Genomic DNA, 17,856 nt, shown 5'->3' on the forward strand with positions numbered 1-17,856 from the left:
ATAAACAAAATATGAAACAGTTGTAAAACTCTACTATGAAGGCTTTATTTCAGGTATTCTGAAATAAAACCTTGTAACTTTCAGAAATTTTAGTAACTATAAAAATAAAAGCCTTTCCAGATTTTCTCAGAATTATTGTCTTCTTTTCTTTTGTTGCTTTTTGTAACCCATCCTTTTAATAGTAAAAACTCCTTTATCATGTTTTGTTATTTTTGTTTGACTTCAATAGAGTTCTTAATTTTTTTCAAGAGATAAATATATGTTTTTATTCTTATTAGGAAATTTGAAAATAACTCTATTACAAAGTTGAGAAATTTTTCATAGGCCCTAATGCTTGAAAAAACATACAGACAGACCCATATGCTAACATATGTTGAACTGTGTCACAGTTGAAGTAAAAAGCTATTATTGAGATGGTATATACAGTGAGAAGGGCATCCCTGGTGGCACAGCGGTAAAGAATCTGCCTGCAAGGCAAGAGAGGTGGGTTTGCTCTCTGGGTCAGGAAGATCCTCTGGAGAAAGAAGTAGCAACCCACTCCAGTATTCTTGCATGGGAAATCCCATGGAAAGAGGAGCCTGGCGGACTACTGTCCATGGGGTCACAAAGAATCAGACACCACTTAGCGCCTAAACCACCAGCATATACAGTGAGAATTCTATCAAAGAGTAGATATATTATATAGTTATGTATTAGTTATTATATCTTCCTAAGATCCATGCATGAAGAACAGTTTATCATACTAAACAGTAAAGTCATCACTGGACTGCACTCGGGGTGCTATGAAATTGGTACATGTAGCCCTGTCTTCCAGTAGTTCATAATCTTATACATCCACTGTGCCTTTTTAATACACATAAGTAAAACCTATTTAGAAATATAGCTAAATAATAAAGAAGTAATAATAATAATAAATAACAGTAACTACTTATAGTTTCTTCTGTTTTATTTATCAAAGAACTATGTGTTTTCATTTCATCCAACTAGTTCTCAGTTTTTATAGTGTTGTGAAATAGTGGTGCTCAAATATTTTGGGTGGGGGAGGGGTTGGGAATCAGACCAATCTTACATATATATTAACTAAATACAAAGTTCACCTAAATCAGTCCTTCTGTTTATTAATAGAGAGAACTCATTTATATCTGTTGGAGGAGGCAAAGTAATGAACTACCGCATGGTATTCTATGTTACATTCTATGACATACTCCATAAATAACCTAAAAGTAGAGATTAAAAGAAGCAAGAGCTGTATCATTCAGAATGGCTCCCGAGAAACTTACTTTATTTAACATGAAAGAACCTCACATACCCCCATCAGTTCAATTCAGTTCAGTTATTCAGTCGTGTCCCACTCTTTGTGACTCCTTGGACTGCAACATGCCAGACTTCCTGTCCATCACCAACTCCCAGAGCTTACTCAAACTCATGTCCATCGAGTCAGTGATGCCATCCGACCATCTCATCCTCTGTTGTCCCCTTCTCCTGCCTTCAATCTTTCCCAGCATCAGGGTCTTTTCCAATGAGTCAGTTCTTCACATCAGGTGGCCAGAGTATTGGAGTTTCAGCTTCAGCATCAGTCCTTCCAATGAATATTCAGAACTGATTTCCTTTAGGATTGACTGGTTTGATCTCCTTGCAGTCCAAGGGACTCTCAAGAGTCTTCTCCAAGACCACCATTCAAAAGCATCAATTCTTCGGCACTCAGCTTTCTTTATAGTCTCTTTCACAACCATATATGACTACTGGAAAAATATTAGATTTTATTTTGTGTTTAATTTTTCCTTCCTTTTTGTGGAAAGGCTTCATTAGATGAAAAGATTCATAATTCTTTAATAAAATAAGAGACCTTTTAGACTTTGATGACCCCAAAACTATTAAGTCTTAAAGAACACTTTGAAAGTAAAGATTTACAAAGGGTGAAATTTTGTCTTTCCTGTTACATTTTAGATTTGCTTTTATTTTTTATTAAACTATTAAAAAATGTTAATTGTATGTTGTGTGTTAGATTATATCTGCTAAATCATTATAAATGGAGATGGAAAAATGCCTGTATGATTTTAATGTCCCTTTTCTAGTTTTATGCTATTATACGACTCTAATTTTAGTGTGCTCTAATGGTTGATCACAAGTCAGAGTATCATGTCAGTTTTGAAAACAGTAACTTCAAGCATTTTTCTACAAGCTTAGAATTTAAGTGGAAATAGGGGATAACACTAACTGGGGATTACTAATAGGAGATAACTAACTAACCGGGGATAACACTTGGAGTGGTCATAGAACCAGTTGTACTGATGGGAATTTGTCAAATGATCCTGCGAACTCCAGTTCCTTTAGATAAATATGTTTGAAGCCTTCTTTTCTCAAGAATGGTCAGATGATTATTTCTTTAGCTCTTTGGTGGAAGTGTGTAGGTTGTAAGCCTTTTACATAAAAATACTATACAAATCTTTAGGTGTCTGTTCAACATGAAACCTGGAAAAGTCTTTTATGCCAACTGTGTATCATGTGCCATTTCCTTTTTATTTTGCAAAGATGCCTTTATCATCAAAACCCAGAAGATCTTTTCAAATGCTTTTAGATCGGATGACATGTGGAATTAATTTCTTGCTATATAAACTACCTATTTCTGAGTAACAAATTGCTTAGAGCTTAGTGGCTTAAAAGAGCAAACGTTTATTATCTCATAGTTTCGGTGAGTCAGGAATTCAGGAGACACTAATCAGGGTGTTGCTGACATGGAGTCTCTCATAAGTTGGATTCAAATAATCAGCCAGATTTACAGTTAACTGAAGGCTTTACTGAGCCTGGAGGGGCCCTAGGATGGTTCACTCACATGGTTGTGGGCAAGAGGCCTCTCCATAGAGCTGCTTGAGTGCCTTTTCTATATGTCAGGTGGCTCTTTTCAGAGAAAGTGATTCCAAAGAGCAAGATGGAAGTACAGTGCTTTTTTTTACAACCTAGTCTTGGAAGTCACCCTCCATCATTTTACAGTATCCTCTATCACATTGGTCAGTCTTAAATCAGTGTGAGAGGGGACAGCACAGGGCATGAATAGTAGGCATTGGGTCTGATTGGGAGCCAGCATACTAAGCAATGGTTTCTAGGTGACCTTTGTTAGATACTTTAAGATATGATTTTTTCTCTCATATATTGGGACTTTAATTTCAAAGATAGGTTTTTAACTTATTATTTAGTGAGTTTTAACTTTTGCCTTGTTTGCATGTTTTCTCCTTAAAATACTACAGATCTTTTTTTTTTTTCTCCCATTTATTGTGTAGATACTTTTGTGTTACAGACTATCTTTTGATGTGAAATGGTTTTCAAGCTGAACTTGAGGGGGTTCTGTTTTTTAATAGTTAGAATAAATCTATAATTATTAAGGTGTTACAAGGTATTCTTAGTTCCTGCTTTTCAACAATGTACACACAAAAATGAATAGGTTACTCAAAACTATTTATAGATATTTTCCTCTAAGAATAAAAAGGTATTATTATTCTTGTTTCTCAAATTTATGGGAAGCAATAATAATGATAATAGTAGTAGTTAACTCTTAACATAATAACATAACACTTAACATAATAGTATTTATCACTTGCTATCATTTTTCAAAGTACTTTGCACATATAAACAATTTTAATCTTCACAAAACTATCAACTTGGTATAGTTATTATCTTCATTTTACAAATGATGAAAATAATGGAGAGTCAGTCATTGACAGTGCTGGGATTTAAACTGTGCTGTCTGGCACCGGAGTCCATTCATTCTATTGATAGTGTTCTATCTCTGCTTCTTCTGTACAGATGTGAGTGACACATGTCGTGTGACATCTTCATGTTCAAGTATTGAGGGCAGCCAGGATGACTCAGAGTTTGCCTGTTTATTCATGTCTTGCATGTTCACTCCATCATGCATTTTTGCATGAACCATGCTAATTTGGCAAATACTTATTGAGTTTCTAAACTAGACCAAATAGAATATAGCAGTGAAAAAAGATATTAGTCTATAATGCCATGAAATTTGTTTTATAATAAGGAAAACAGAATTAATAAATACTTAAATATAGGCTATAATGTCCAGAAGTGATACATAATTTTTTTTAAGCATGTAAGGAGGAAAATAGAAAATAAAACTATAAAACTGTTTAAAGTAGAGTTATCAGGACAGGCTTTTCTGGAAAAGAGCTTTTGAGCAAATACCTGGATGAAATAAGGAAACAGATTATACAAGCTATGGTAATTATCAGCTAATGTGTCATAGAAACATGGCAGAATGCCATTAGGTTTAAATTGCTTTATACATTTCTTAGGTAAACTGCGTTAGTTATGCTCATCTCATCTTTTACATGTTGTACGTTTTTTGTCTGATATGTTCATTAAGTTTGCAAATGTGATTGCGAATTTATTTTTCTCCATTTCTGTAGTTTTCTGATTTATTAGTATGTATGTATGTGTGTGTACTTGTACATGAATATGTATGTGTATATCTATATGTATGTATAAATATATACACGCATATGTATGTGTATGTTTTTATAAAATTATAGGCACATGATTTGAGATTATTGTACTTTTTAGTTGGAAATATCCCATTTTAACTCCTATTAAATTTCTTTGTTAAAATTTATCCTGAGAGACCAGGTTCTTTTCATTAGTGTTTGTATGGCATTTCTAAAACTTTCATTTATTTTAAAACTGTGTTCTTATTTGTATCTGGTATCTTTTATAAGCATCATATAGTTATTATTTTTTAAATCTAGTCTGGCAATCATTTTCTTTTAATTGGAGTACTTAGTTCATATACATTTAATGTAAATATTGATATATCTTGGTTTAAGTCTTTTATCTTTCTGTTTGTTACTGGCCTTATCTATTCTTTGTATCCTTTTTTCCTTATTACTTTTTTTAAAAAATTTATTTGTTGTTATACCAGTTGTCATATTATTTTATAGTGGCTACTTTAGAAAGGACAGCAACTTCAGAGTCTACTCAGATTTATACTTTGACTGCTTTCAGTTCAGTTCAGTTCAGTTGCTCCGTCGTGTCCAATTCTTTGCAACCCCATGGACTGCAGCACGCCAGGCTTCCCTGTCCATCACCAACTCCTGGATCTTACTCAAACTCATGTCTATAGAGTCAGTGATGCCATCCAACCATCTCATCCTCTCTTGTCCCCTTCTCCTTCTGCCTTCAATCTTTCGCAGCATCAGGGTCTTTTCCAATGAGTCAGTTCTTTGCATCAGGTGCCCAGAGTATTGGAGTTTCAGCTTCACCATCAGTCCTTCCGATGAATATTCAGGACTGATCTCCTTTAGGATTGACTGGTTTGATCTCCTTGCAGTCCAAGGAACTCTCAAGAGTCTTCTCCAATACCACAGTTTAAAAGCATCAATTCTTCAGCACTCTGTTTTCTTTATAGTACAACTCTCACATCCATTCATGACTACTGGAAAAACCATAGCTTTGACTAGATGGATCTTTGTTGGCAAAGCAATGTCTCTGCTTTTTAATATACTGTCTAGATTTGTCATAACTTTTCTTCCAAGGGGGCAAGCGTCTTTTAATATCACGGCTGCAGTCACCATCTGCAGTGATTTTGGATCCTAAAAATAAAGTCTGACACTGTTTCTATTGTTTCCCCATCTATTTGCCATGAAGTGATGGGACCAGATGCCATGATCTTCGTTTTCTGAATGTTGAGTTTTAAGCCAACTTTTTCACTCTCCACTTTGATTTTCATCAAGAGGCTCGTTAGTTCTTCTGCTTTCTGCTTTACAGATCATTTAAGAACCTTACCACATTTTAGCTCTACATACCTACTTATTACCTACTATTGTGGTTTTGTTTGCATTTATTTTAATACTACATGTATTTTTAAACTGAACAAAACCTTAATATTATTGATGTTTACATCAATATTGAACTATATATTCGTTCATCTACATTTACTTGTGTGTAAGTCATTCAATTGTGTCCGACTCTTTGTGACCCCCATGGTCTGTTAGCCTCAGGCTCCTCTGTCCATGGGATTCTCCAGGCAACAATACTGGAGTGGGTTTCCAGGCAAGAATACTGGAGTGAGTTTCCGATTCCTTCTCCAGGGGATATTTCTGACCCAGGGATTGAACCTGGGTCTCCCGTATTGCAGGCAGACCATTTACAACTGTACATATACCTACCCATGTACCATTGTGACAGTCACCTTTCTTTCCTGGGATATTCTGTCTGGGATCATTGTCCATTCCTTACTTATTATTTTTTTAATATCTTTGTTTCCATTTTAATTTTGAAATATATTTTAGGATGGCAGTTATTTTCTTTCAACACTTTAAATATGTATGTTGTTGTTAGACTTCCATTGTTTTTTTTTAATAAATCAGCTTGAATTCCATTGTTTCTATGAAAATATTGTCTACTCGGGCTGCTTTAAAATTTGTATTTGATTTTTATTAGTTTCACTAAGATGTGCTAGCTGAGCTGTTCTTTGTATTTATCCTCCTTGGGGCGTGTGGAAGTTTTCAAATATTCTAGTTTAATATCTTTGATAACATTTGGGAATTTCTCACCTAGGGTCTACTGAAATATTGTTTGTGCTGCATATTTTTTTTCTTTTACCAAGCTACTTGTATATTCAACCCTTACACTTTGTCCCATATCTTTTTATCTCTTTTTTTCTATCCTTTTCCCTATCCCTTTTACTATTTTTATAAATGTAAACCAAAGAATGTTCAAACTACCACACAATTGCACTCATCTCACACACTAGCAAAGTAATGCTCAAAATTCTCCAAGTGAGATTTCAATAGTATGTGAATTGAGAACTTCCAGATATTCAAACTGGATTTAGAAAAGGCAGAGGAACCAGAGATCAAATTGCCCACATCCGTTGGATCACAGAAGAAGCAAGAGAGTTCCAGAAAAACATCTACTTCTGGTTTATTGACTACACCAAAGCCTTTGACTGTGTGGATCACAACAAACTGTGGAAAATTCTTAAAGCCATGGGAGTACCAGACCACCTTACCTTTCTCCTGAAAAGTCTGTATACTAGTCAAGAAGCAACAGTTGGAACCAGACATGGAACAACAGACTGGTTCCAAATTGGGAAAGGACTATGTCAAGACTGTATTTTGTCACCCTGCTTATTTAATTTATACACAGAGTACATCATGCAAAATTCTGAGCTAGATAAAGCCCAAGCTGGAATCAAGATTGCTGGGAGAAATATCAATAAATGCAGATACGCAGATGACACCACCCTTATGGCAGAAAGTGAAGAAGAACCAAAGAACCTCTTGCTGAAAGTGAAAGAGGAAAGTGAAAAAGCTGGCTTAAAACTCAACATTCAAAAACTAGGATCATGGCATCTGATCCTATCACTTCATGGCAAATAGATAGGGCAACAGTGGAAACAGTGAGAGACTTTATTTTCTTGAGCTCTAAAATCACTGTAGATGGTGACTGCAGCCATGAAATTAAAAGACGCTTGCTCCTTGGAAGAAAAACTATGACAAATCTAGACAGTGTATTAAAAAGCAGAGACATTGCTTTGCCAACAAAGGTCCGTCTAGTCAAAGCTGTGGTTTTTCCAGTAGTCATGTATGGATGTGAGAGTTGGACTATAAAGAAAACTGAGTGCCGAAGAATTGATGCTTTTGAACTGTGGTATTGGAAGACTCTTGAGAGTTCCTTGGACTGCAAGGAGATCAAACCAGTCAATCCTAAAGGAAATCAGTCCTGCATATTCATCGAAAGGACTGATGGTGAAACTGAAACTCCAATACATTGGGCACCTGATGCAAAGAACTGACTCTAGGAAAGACTGAAGTCAGAAGGAGAAGGGGATGACAGAGGCTGAAATGGCTGGATGGCATCACTGACTCAATGGACATGAGTTTGAGCAAACTCCGGGAGTTGGTGATGGACAGGGAGGCCTGGCGTCCATGGGGTTGCAAAGAGTTGGACATGACTCAGCGACTGAACTGAACTTTGATTTGGAATTTTTTGCTTTTTTATCTTCACTTTCATCATTTATCTGTAATCCAAATTCTCTTTTTTTAAATCCACCTAAATTATGTGGTGGGTAAATATTGGTTTGTCATGTAAGATAATTTTTTTATACTGCTTCATTCCATTTTCTAGTTTTTGTTGGGGATTTTCACATCAGTATTCTTAATGGTTATTGGTATATATTTTGTTGTTTCTGTTTCTTTGTATAACATCTTTGACTTTGGTGTTAGTTTAATAAAGGCCTCATTCAATTGGTTAGGAATCATTTCTTCCTCTTTCTTAGAAGATTTTGTGAAGGATTTGTGTTAATTCTTGTTTAAACATTTGGTAGAATTCATTGATGAAGCTGGCTATTGTTGTTTAGTCACTAATTTGTGTCTGACTCTCTTGCATCCTTCTAGACTGTAGCCGCTGAGGTTCCTCTGCCAGTGTTATTTCCCAGGCAAGAATACTGTAGTCAATTGTCATTTCCTCCTCCAAAGGATCTTCCTGAGCTAGGGATCAAACCCAGGTCTCATGCATTGCAGGCAGATTCTTTACCATCTGAGCCACCGTGAAGCCTGAAGTTGACTGGGTTTGGGTTTCCTTGCTGTGAGGATTTTTGATTACTGTTTCAGTGTCTATTCAGATTTTTGGGGTTTTTTTTGAGTCAGTGTTGGTAGTTTGTGTCTTTCCAGGACTTTGTCCATTTCATCTAGGTTATGAATCCTTTTTTTTTTCCTCCAAAGTTGGCTTTAATATCTCCTCTTTAGTTCCTTAGTTTAGTCATTTAAATCATAGCTCCTCTTTTACTTGGTCAGTTTGGATAAAGATTTATCAGTTTTATTGATGTTTTCCAAGAATCAGCCTTAAGTTTTAGTGATTTACTGTTTTTCTAGTCTCTATTTTATTTATTTCCTCTGTGGTCCTTATTATTTCCTTTCTTCTGGTTGAAGGGATTTATTTTGCTCTTATTTTTCTAGTTTCTTAAGGTAGAAGATTAGGTTATTGATTTGAGATCATTCTGCTTTTCAGATACAGACATTTGTGGTTATAAATTTCCCTCTTCAGCCTGCTCAGCAGCATCCCATTATTTTTGTTATATTATGGTTTTATGTTCATTCACCTCAATGTATTTCTAATTTCCCTTATGATGTCTTCTTTGACCCTTTGATTGTTTAGCAGGCTATTGTTTCATTTTCATATATTGGTGAATTTTCCAGATTTTCTTCTGTTGTTGATTTGTAATTTCATTCCATGGTGACTCAAGAATAATTTGGAGTGATTTTAGTATAATTATTGAATTAAATAATTTGATATAATTATTGAATGCAATTCTTATTATTATCCTTTTCAACTCATTTTTTAAAATTTGGGTTCCTTACTGTAATTTCTACATCTTTACTGATTCTCCCTATTAGTGAGATGTTGTTCTCACCAAATCATCTTTAGTTCTTTGTAGATGTATGTAACTCTCCTTTAACCTTCGCTTCCTACTTTTGCAAAGCTTTAAGTTCAGATGGAGGTGTGAGATTATGACTCAGGTCTTTTCTAATTATGAGCACAACTGTGTGCTGTGCTTAGTCGCTCATTCATGTCCGACTCTTTGTGACCCCATGGGCTGTAGCCCACCAGGCTCCTCTGTCCATTGAATTCTCCAGGCAAGAATACTGGTGTGGAATGCCATGCCTCCCTCCAGGGGATCTTCCTGACCCAGGAGTTGGACTGGGGTCTCCTGCATTGCAGGTGGATTCTTTACCAGGTGAGCTGCCAGGGAAGCACAACTGTACACACGTGCATATCCTTATGGCTTCCCAGGAATATACTGGAGACTTACGCAGCCCACTGTGGACTTCTCATGGCCCAACTTTTAAAAAGAAAGTTTTTAGATAGTTGAAATATTAAATAGTTGCCACTCAATATGTCTAGGCAGCTATATAATATATGCCTAGGGGAAAGGCTGTATGCATTGTACAAGCTCCAGGTCAGATCATTTAAAGAAAACCTCTATGAGTGAATGTATCCAGGAAGCTGTCAGACTCTTCAAATAGTGACAGTTTACCAAGACAGTGATTTGGGTGAGTTCCAAACCTTTTTTGTTCCTTCTGGTGGCTTTAGTGTGCTAATTTTCATAACTACTATGAGGCTACAATAAAGCAAGGGAGAGGGAATAGAAAATAGAGCAATTCAGTACATTCCAATGCTTAGTCTACTTACATGAGATTTCAGTCACGTTCTTTATTTAATGCTCCTTGCATTGTTACAAGCTCTTGTTTAAGTTTCAGAGTTCTGAAAAAGTTGATTTTTATGATTTTTGTCAGTATTCCTATTGCTTTTATGGATGACTAGTTTTTCTGAGATCTTTGCTATTCTCTGAATTGAATTCCCATTTGTAATTATTTTTAATGTAACTTACTATTCATTCCTCACCCCGCCAACAGCTTTTTATCCTGCAGTTTACTCTTTCTATAAACTCAGTTAACCCTAATGTATTTTTATAACTGCAATAAAAAATAACTTAATTGTATATCTGATATTTATATATTGTTACATCAATTGCACCTCAGTTTTTTAAAAAAGAAGCTTCAATATTCTGCAAACATTTTATCACATTTAAACATAATGTAAATAGCACATTTAGTGGCCATCTGAGATTCTGTACCATGATCAGAAATGTGTGACTGAATGCCTACTGTTCACTCATTCTCAAATATTGAGTGAACACCTGTTGTAAGCCAGGACTTTGCTTAGGCATTGTGTCTTTTATAACAGTAGTATTGGTATACAGTTTGTTTTGCTGAATAGTTATACTAATTTTTAATGGTATATTTGAGAAGTTCTTAGAATTTAGCTATTGCTTTGATATTGCTTGTCACTTCAGTGATTTCACAATCAATGAATTTTTGGTTATGTCCAAATTAGTGTCTTTGACTTTTTTAAAAAAACTAACACAAAACTATCAAGTGATTACATAGAAATGCTCTTTTAATTTTTTTGGCTATATGGCTGTTATTGAATAAATTTAAGGTTGTCATATTTAATGAAGCTTGTCATATGAATATCTGAAATTTTTCTTTCATTCTGGCCCTTCTAATATCTTAGTTCATTATGAAATAGTAGACTATTTCATTCTGTGTCTGTTGAGGATTACTGCAGTGGCTTAAATGAAAGGCGCTTGTTTTTCTTATATAATGCAGTGTTGGAAATGGTTAGCTCCTTGGTCCATCAGTTTCTCTTCTCTTCATCATCTCAGAATGGCTCCTGTAACTACTGGCATCATGGCAGAAAGCAGGGGGAAAGGTTGATAAAGTTGATGTATTAGCTACTTTTAATCAGAAGTAGCCGTTTTTGTCAGAAACATCAAAAGCCTTCCAAAAGTCCCCAAGAGACATCTTCTTATGCCGTCAGAGCTATTGTAAGGCCACCTCCAGCTGAACAGGCAGATTGGGAAAGCATTTATTTCTTTTTCCAGTCTGTATAGTCTTGCTCTCCAATAAAAACAGAATGTGAGCCATATATGTAATTAAATATTTTTAGTAGCTAAAATCATAGTAACAGATGAAATTTGTTTCAGTAATATATTTAATGCATATATCTATGATGTCATTATTTTAATGTGTAATAAATAGAAAAGATTGATGATATATCTTATATATTCTTTATGTTGTGGTAGATCTTCAGAATTTTTACACTGAAAGTTCATCTCAACTGGGACTAGTTGATGGCAATCAGCCACATGTGGCTAACGGACACCTCATTTATTGTACATTGTTGTTTGCTTTCTTTGCTTGTCCATTTACAGTGTGTTGAGTATTCACAGTGTAAGTGTATAAGAATCAGGAAATTACTTTGCTTGAGATATTCTCTTAACCTTTTCTCTCACCCCAAAACTCAGTTTTTCTTGATTAAAGAAAGTCTATTTTACCTCATTTTGTTTTGTTGTGGTGGTGGTCATGTCTTAAAGAGATTTAGTGCCTCCTAAGCCAATGATAGATTTGACAAACCCAGATAGTATATTAAAAAGCAAAGATAACACTTTGCTGACAAAAGTCTGTATATTCAAAGCTATAGTTTATCCAGGAGTCATATATAGATGTGAAAGTTGGACCATAAAAAAGACTGAGCACAGGGGAATTGATGCTTTTGAGCTGTGGTGCTGGAAAAGACTCGAACGGGTCCCTTGGCCAGCAGGGAGATCAACCCAGTCACTCCTAAAGGAAATCAACTAAATCTCCTAAATATTTATTGGCAGGAATGATGCTAAAGGTGAAGCTCCAATACTTTGGCCACCTGATGCAAAGAGCTGACTCATTGGGAATGACCCTGATGGTGGGAAGGATTGAGGGCAAAAGGAGAAGAGGGCTGCAGAGGATGAGTTGGTTAGATAGCATCACCGACTCAATGGACATGAACTTGATCAAACTCCCGGAGATGGTAGAGGATAGGGAAGCATGGTGTGCTGCAGTCCGTGGAGTCGCAAAGATTTGGACACAACTTAGTGATTGAACAACAAGCCAACCATATACACACTGATATATAGATTGATCAGTCAGCCAGTTCAGTTTAGTCACTTGGTCACTGATAAATACAGATATTTTAAAATAGAAAAAATGTTGACCTGTTGATGGAAGATTGTCCTCTAGAAGACTAGTCCAGTCAGATTCACTGTTTTAACTCAAACTCAATGCTACCATTCTGTGTCCCACATATCACTCCCATCCCATGCTCTCTTTCTCTCTCAAAACTCACATTATTCATACCTTAAATGGTAATCCATCTCTCTCGGTGATTCTTATGTATATATAATTTAGACTGTTTAAAAGTGTTATTTTAGAGGTATCTTGTTATGATGTATTATTGTTACTTGTTACTTAATATGCAAATTATTACTCACAGATGGGTAAACTTTTTTTGAAGTACTGCACCTAGTTTGGGTTGCTGTGATCTATGTTGAATTTACAGGCATTGGAGAGGATTCAGATTTTTTTATTTAGTATTTGGAAAAGAGGGCCTTGCAGATCTTTTATTAATATAAATGATTTCCAATAATTGCTAAAAATGGACATACCCAGAAAGACATATTTGGCATAGATGATCTCTTGATCTCTTTTCTAAGCCAGTCTCTGAATTTTAAAAAATAACGGTTTATTGACCAAATAAAAATGTTTCCCACACATAAAAATTTGTTTCTTGTTCCACATTTATCTTCTGAAATTTTTTAAATTGAATTTTGGCTGCTAGTTTTTGTTTTTAAGTGTTTTCCATTAAATTAATTAATTAATTTTTATTTTTAAACTTTCTTTTTGGCTGTGCTGGGTCTTCATTGTTGCACGTGGGTTTTCTTTAGTTGCAGCAAGCTACTCTTCATTGTGGTCCATGGGCTTCTCATTGCAGTGACTTCTCTTGTTGGGGAACACAGGCTCTAGGTGTGGACACAGTAGTTGTGACACACGGATTCTAGGGCACATGGGCTTCAGTAGTTGTGAAGCATAGGTTTAATTTCCCCGGGACACATGGCATCCTTCCAGACCAGGGATAGAACCTGTGGCTCCTGCATTGGCAGGTGGATTCTCAACCACTGGACCACCAGAGAAGTCCCGCTTGTGTGGTTTTGATAGGATATAGAAGAGATGGGCTATTTAAATGGTAGTCATAGGACTAAAATAGATTTTTAATTGTTATTGTGATAGCTTCTAAATTCAAGATAATGTTGGGGAATTTAAAAAGATTTTTTGACTATAGTATATTGGTGTAGATTTCTTTACCCAAATAAAAAATAGAGTCACCATCAGACATTCTCACATATGTTAATTATTACTGTAGTAAAGCTGATAAAGTTTTTCAAATGACAATTTTATAAGGTATAGTAAGCAGGACTCTGGAAGATGGTGAAAGACAGGGGAGCATGGTGCGCTCCAGTTTATGGGGTCACAAAGAATTGGACATGACTTAGCAAAACAACAACAAGCTGGAATGGCCTCTTTACTTATTACTGGAAAATACAAATTATCTAAAATTCATAAAATGGTCTTTGCTTAATATGAATTTACTTCTTTATTTGAAATGTTGTAAGAAAGAAATATAATATCAGTAATTTTTATAATAATATATTTAATCTATTAAACAGTATTACAATTACTTTAGAATTGCATATAAGGAATGTCTTGCTTCCTTGAAAAGTATCCAGTTTAGAAAAGATTTCTATTTGAACAGTAAAATGACTTCTTATGAAGTAGAATTTATTCATATTAGGGAAATGAAAAAAAATATGGTGTTTTGCTGTAAAGTACATTTTGAGTGATCATTTTTTTAATTATAGCATAAAATTTAACTTTCATAATTAGTCCAAATTACTGTAATAGTCTGAAATAAGAAGGGCAATGCCAAAGAATAGCTATGCCAAAGAATATTCAAATTACAGCACAATTGCAGTGATTTCACATGCTAGCAAAGTAATGCTCAAAATCCTCCAAGCTAGACTTCAAGAGTACATGAACTAAGAACTTCCAGATGTGCAAGCTGGATTTAGAAAAGGCAGAGGAACAAGATACCAAATTTTCAACATCCGTTGGATCATACAAAAAGCAAGAGAATTCCAGAAAAGCATCTACTTTTGCTTCATTGACTATGGCAAAGCCTTTGACTGTATGGATTACAGCAAACTGTGGAAAATTCTTAAAGACACGGGAATACCAGACCACCTTACCTGTCTCCTGAGAAACCTGTATGCAGGTCAAGAAACAACAGTTAGAACCTCACATGGAACAGTGGACTGGTTCCAGATTGGGAAAGAAGTACATCAAGGCTGTATATTGTCACTCTGCTTATTTAACTTATATGCAAAGTACATCGTGCAAAATGCTGGGATGGATGAAGCACAAGCTAGAATCAAGATTGCCAGGAGAAATATCAGTAACCTCAGATATGAAGATGATACTACCCTTATGACAGAAAGCAAAGAGGAACTAAAGAACCTCTTGATAAAGATGAAAGAGGAGAGTAAGGAAGCTGGCTTAAAACTCAACATTCAAAAAACTAAGACCATGCCTTCTAGTCACATCACTTTATGGCAAATAGAAGAGAAAAAGTGAAAGCAGTAACAGACTTTATTTTTTGGGGCTCCAAAATCACTATGGATGGTGACTGCAGCCTTGAAATTAAAAGATACTTGCTCCTTGGAAGAAAAGCTAAGACAAACCTAGACAGTGTGTTAAAAAGCAGAGACATCATTTTGCTCACAAAGGTCTGTATAGTCAAAACTGTGGTTTTTCCAGGAGTCATGTATAGATGTGAGAGTTGGACCATAAAGAAAGCTGAGTGCCAAAGAATTGATGCTTTTAAACTGTGGTGTTGGAAAAGACTCTTGAGAGTCCCTTCACTATAAGGAGATCAAAGGATGGAAATCTATCCTGAATATTAATTGGAAGGACTGATGCTGCCTGAAGCTCCAATTCTTTGGCCACCTGATATGAAGAGCCAATTCACTGGAAAAGACCTTAATGCTGGGAAAGATTGAAAGCAGGAGCAGAAGGGGATGACAGAGGCTGAGATGGTTGGATGGCGTCACAGACTCAGTAAACATGAGTTTCAGCAAGCTCCAGGAGATGGTGAAGGACAGGGAGGCCTGGTGTGCTGCAGTCCAAGGAGTCACAGAGAGACACGACTGTGCAACTGAACAACAGCAACACTGTAAGTGGGAAGCAAGAACTTCTGAAAGTAATTAATTTTTTTTCCTTTATTTTTTTCTTTTAAAAAATATTTATTTTTTAACTGAAGGATAATTGCTTTACAGAATTTTTTTTTGTCAGAATAAATCAGCCATAGGTATACATAGATCCCCTCCCTCTTGAACTTCCCTCCCATCTCCTTTCCCATCCCACCTCTCTAGATTGATATAGAGCCCCTGTTTGAGTTTCCTGAGACATATATCAATTTCCTTTTAGCTATCTATTTTATATATGGCAACGTAAGTTTCCATGAGAAAGTAACTAAAATGTTGAACAGTTCCTTTTCCATGTAATTAAGTGCTACTTAAGATATATAACGATCTTCCCTGGGTCAGGAAGATCCCCTAGAGAAGGAAATGGCAACCCACTTCACTATTCTTGCCTGGAAAATCCCATGGATGGAAGAGCTTGTTGGGCTACAGTTCATTTGTTTGCAAGATGCTGAACATGACTTAGTGACTTTACTTTCACTTTAAGATATATAATCTTCCTATATTTCTCATTAAGAGTTAACAGAAAAGTGCCATTAATATTCTACAGTGTGACAGAATAACCTTTGCAGTAACCTGTTATCTCTTTTGTTCCTTAATCATAGTTCTACAACTTTAGTACATTTTGATTCTGTTACTATTAGCCACAGATTCTCAATTACAATGGGAATGAAGTCGCTAATGATGAGGTGCTAAATTTTATATTCAAATATTTGATTTATGAGTAACATTCTTTGAGGATATTGGTTTCCAGTTGCCTGCCTGGGTTATCTTAAGAGAAGAGTTTAGTATTTTTCTGCTTACTGTATCATGAGAATTCCACTTTACTCACTTAAAAATTAGTAAAGGCCTTTATGGGTATTTTAAATCAAGTTGTATTATTTGGTTTTTAACAGTATTGAAAAATGGCTATTGTTTTTCAGTTGGTTGCAGTATTCTGGACTGGCATAGATTATGTAATTTATTTCAGTATATTTACTAAAAGTGAAGGTGTTAATCACTCAGTCATGTCCAACTCTTTGTGACCCCATGGACTGTAGCCCACCAGGCTTCTCTGTCCATGGAATTGTCCAGGCAAGAATGATGGAGTGGGTAGCCTTTTCCCTTCTCCAGGGGATCTTCCCAACCCAGGGATTGAACCCAGGTCTCCTGCATTGCAGGCAGATTCTTTACCATCTGAGCCAAGCAGCCTGCTAGTGTATTTACTAGGATGACATAAATAATCTTTTCTTTGAAATCTCTGGATGAAAGGTCTTTAGAATTGGATGTACCTACAGTTATAACTTATAATAGTATATAACACAGTTAAAAGAATAACTCATCAGTGGCTTTTCTGTCAGTGTTTACAGATGTGTAAATTATATGCCAATTTTGTTCAAGTATTTCATGAAGAGCTTCTATGTATAAGACACAATGATAGATGCTAGGGTAAAATGATGAATAAGATAGATATTTCATCCAGACTTAGGGAATCAAGGAAGTTTTTTTCTTCCAGGAAATATCTTCATTGAGATTGATATTTAAATGTAGTATGAAGTAGCTGGGTGAAGTGCTGGAATAAAAAGTATACTAGAAAGAAATAATATTTTTAGAAATGATAAATATGAACAATTAAAACATTAATGAACATATTAAAGAGTAGATTGGACATTGTTGAAGAAAAAATTTATGTACAGGAAAATAATTCTTGAGAAATTATCCAGAATGTCAAAAGATAGCAAATATGAAAGAAAGTTTGAGAATAATTGAGGATAGAATAAGGTCCAAGGATGAAAAGGATAGAGAGAATTGAGGAAAGGCAGTATTTGAAGAAATTCTGACTGATAATATGAATTGAGGAAAACATAAATTGGTATGGATAGTAGATAAAAGTAAATTCTCTTCTCTTGCCTGCTCCTTCCCTCATCCTCAGAAAACCCCCAGAGAATTATAGAGTAAATGCCACTGTGGCACTAACTGCCCCACTATCCTGTGGTTGATAAGATTAAAAATTTTTTGGTGGCCATAAACAACACAGTCATGCTCAGATAGATGAAATGCGTAATCAATTTGAGACCATCTTAATTGCTAATTTGTTACTTTTTTTTTTAACTGCATATACCTTAAGTTTTATGAAGTCCTCTAAGAATTTTCTATTAGCACATCATTACATC

General features: G+C 35.4%; 1 protein-coding gene across 7 annotated transcripts in view; it reads left to right on the forward strand.

Moving 5' to 3' along the window:
* Positions 1–17,856, forward strand: part of PHKB (phosphorylase kinase regulatory subunit beta) — a 236,778-nt gene that overhangs the window by 53,835 nt on the left and 165,087 nt on the right. The gene's annotated exons all lie outside the window — the stretch shown is intronic.

This window comes from Ovis aries, chromosome 14, assembly GCF_016772045.2.
Source record: "Ovis aries strain OAR_USU_Benz2616 breed Rambouillet chromosome 14, ARS-UI_Ramb_v3.0, whole genome shotgun sequence".
Lineage (NCBI taxonomy): Eukaryota > Metazoa > Chordata > Mammalia > Artiodactyla > Bovidae > Ovis > Ovis aries.